Source organism: Cygnus atratus, chromosome Z (genome assembly GCF_013377495.2).
Source record: "Cygnus atratus isolate AKBS03 ecotype Queensland, Australia chromosome Z, CAtr_DNAZoo_HiC_assembly, whole genome shotgun sequence".
In the NCBI taxonomy this organism is placed as follows: Eukaryota; Metazoa; Chordata; class Aves; order Anseriformes; family Anatidae; genus Cygnus; species Cygnus atratus.
In genome coordinates this window covers 18,384,486-18,387,590 of record NC_066396.1, presented here as the reverse complement: position 1 = coordinate 18,387,590, position 3,105 = coordinate 18,384,486, and the positions used below count along the sequence as shown (strand labels likewise).

General features: G+C 37.9%; 1 long non-coding RNA gene across 1 annotated transcript; it reads right to left on the bottom strand.

The window, feature by feature from the left end:
* Nucleotides 1-867: 867 nt before the first annotated feature.
* On the bottom strand, nucleotides 868-2,063 carry LOC118251530 (uncharacterized). Its single transcript, XR_004779850.1, has 3 exons — nucleotides 1,969-2,063; nucleotides 1,824-1,872; nucleotides 868-1,004 (listed from the first exon to the last, which is right to left on the bottom strand). It is a non-coding gene; the product is annotated as an uncharacterized LOC118251530 (long non-coding RNA).
* Nucleotides 2,064-3,105: the final 1,042 nt, after the last annotated feature.

The following is a 3,105-nucleotide window of genomic DNA, read 5'->3' as shown; positions in this document are numbered from 1 at the left end:
CCCAAATACCAACCCCAAACATTCAGTCCAGGAGGAACGAAGAGCCTGAAACTTCTTGGATGAAATGTAATTCCGACTTCCTTCCATCCTGTCTGGAACTTAAATAGAAGATCTAGATTCCTATCTTAAACCCTTACCGAGGAAGGAAGAACTGTGTTAAAACTCTGAGCGTTCAGAGGATGAGTAACTGCGGATATGACAACTGAATATGGAATTTCATTCATTTGTAAAACATTTTAATGGGGTCCATCTTCACCAGGTCGATCGGCTCTGATGGCAGGTTAAAGGACACTTCAGCTGTATCAAGCAAATGCTAAGCCACAGTTTTATGCAGACCACACTATTGCTCAACCATAGCTAGGCCATGGAACTAAGTAGAAATCTGAACAGGTGCTAATAAAAGGGCAACATGCTGGAGAAAGTAAAAGGAGAACCCATTTAGAGGTCTCCATGTGTCTCTGCAAGCAAACAAGGTCTTCAAGTGTGATATAAAAGAGAAGGAGGTGAGCTTGCTGGTGCATGTGGGAGTTCCTCTGTCAGTGGTGAGTTTTACTTAGGATGGAAAGAACTTCATTTGTGGGAATGCATGCTTTTATGGTTTGAGTGATAAATGTGCTTGGAGAACAAAAACAGATAGGAAGTTTTGTTGGGGATTTCTTCATAATTTTATTTTATTTTTTCTTTTTCTAGTGGGAATTTCCAGAAAGAAAAAGGTTTCTTTTGCTCAGGTTGTGAAATCTTAAACTGATGCTGCTGGGAGGAATGTCTGAAACAAATTGAAACAAATTGTTTTCAAGGCCTGGAATTACAGAAGATGAAATGTCACAACTAGAATAACCTTTTAACCTGAGATTTCTTAGAATTTCCTCATCCATGAAGTGGCCAGACAACACTTGGCTGAGCTTACAGACGAGGACAAATTGACAGGAATCCAGTAGAAGCAGGACTGTGCTCTTAATGTGCATAGAGAAAATTTTACAGAGCCTTTTGCGTTACTTAGACTTCTGGAAAGAGTAAAAGTGAATGTTTAAAGAATTTAGATAAAATCTACAGGTGATCTAGAAGTTAAATACTCTGAAAGGAGACAGCAATGTACTTAAAAAATGTCATGTAACATGGATTTTTCTTCTGATTTTATCACGTACAGCTTTTGTTGGCTGATCCTTAGTAGTTCGCAGTGCTAGCAGCAGTAGTGAAGGAACATAATGGTGTCCGTTACTTAAAGCAGATTGGTAAGCAGCCAATATGATGAATCTGCAGACACTAATAGGATATGGACATGTAGCCTTGATTGAGAGATTTTGCTCTAAATCTTACAACACAATTTCTCAGAAAGATACTACTTACCAAGACATGAACCAAAAATATGAAACATTGAGGTTTTGGTAGTGAACCTGAATAGCTACTGTGTTGCTTGTGATATTCCTTGAATGACTTCTCAAAAGAATCTGCTGGCCAAAGCCAGCAGATCTGTTTGTTCCTCAGTGGTCTTGCTTGTGTGGGTTCTGTGGGAGATGCTGCCATTTTGCCTTTTACCACAAGATTTCTACAATCATTTCAAAGAAAAAGACCTAAATTTTCCAAACTCTGGTTTGATATTAAATTTCTTGGTTGCTCTGCTATAACTCTGTATTGCAAAATCAAGATACTATACAAAGGTCACTGGATAGGAGTGCACCACAGGTCCACAGAGACAGAAATAAAAGTAGGATAGCCAAAAACTGTGAAAAAAGATTTAAGATTTATGTGTTAGATATGTGTTACTACCCTGGTTATTATGCTGGTGCCTTTTGACATGCTAGTGAATATAATTTATACACTACCTTTCTGTAGAATGTAAATGGGCTCTCCACAACTGAAATCTTCGTTTATCTATGAAGAAAAGAAATTGGCAAAGCATCTTGAAAAACACACTTTTTGGCCACATTTGCTAATATTTGCTGAAAGAACTCAAGATTTTTGAATTACTTCTGTATCTGCACACGACCTGTATTATCTCTTCAAAGGACACAAATGCAAAACTTTCAAGGTTGTCTTCATAAACTTTTGAACCTCTTTGGCTCCTAAAAGGGAACACGATCACAAAAGAATTTTTAAGAATTATTGGAAACATTTGTCAGAATAGGAGACTCAGTAAGAAGGAACAACAACCAGTCACTGGTGCTCTGGAAAGATCCAAGCCCAGTTCACAATTCCACACTGCTAGTATTTGTGAGACCTCCAATACGATACCCGAGGAGTGTGATTAATGTCGTGTGCCTGTTTATTTTTCCCCTGAGAACCTGAAAGGGTAAAAAAAAGATCACAACTAAACAAAAGCATATCAATAACAGGAAACTGTTGGTGAGAAATACCCCGATCTTCCTGTAAATTCACGTCACCACATTCCCCAGGGACAAAGGTGCGTGAACAGCATGGTAAATAATTATGATTTAATATGAGGCCTTGCAATGCTGTTTACAGTTGAACAACAAAAAGGAATTGTTTCTCAAGGCGCAAAATAAGCAAATAATAGAAACACATATCAATATAATCAGGAAATGATGATGTTATGTCTGGGTCAGCTGCTGAAAACAGATTGCAATCTATCAAAGTATCAACCTGATATCTCCGTGCAGCCCACAGAGAAACATCAGGGATGGGAGAGAGTCTTTCCCTCTTCTGCATACCAGTCATGTCACTTTGATCCAGTTATGGAGGTGCAGGAGACTGGCTTCTTGCAGAAGGCTCTCCATAGATATTTGCACTTGCTGATGTTTAGGGACATCAGTAGGGAATTTGATATATTTGTTGAAAGCATCTGAAAGGATTTATTGCATTTCATATTACAAAACTGAAAATAAAACACCTTATGTTAAGTGAGGAGGAGAGATTGTAAGGAATAGTAACAGCTGGTCTCTTTCAGGAAGATTATGTTGTTGAATATAGCCAGCAAATAGAAGAAAATCTCATTGCAGAAACATCACTGTGAATTTCAACAGAGAGGAGTGAAGCTTCTTAGTTCCTCATTAAAAATACATTTTAGTGAGAAATATAAAAAGCACATAGGATGTCAGTTTGCAGCAATTTTTCCCTACAGAAATATTTTTAGGGATGCCAAGGCAA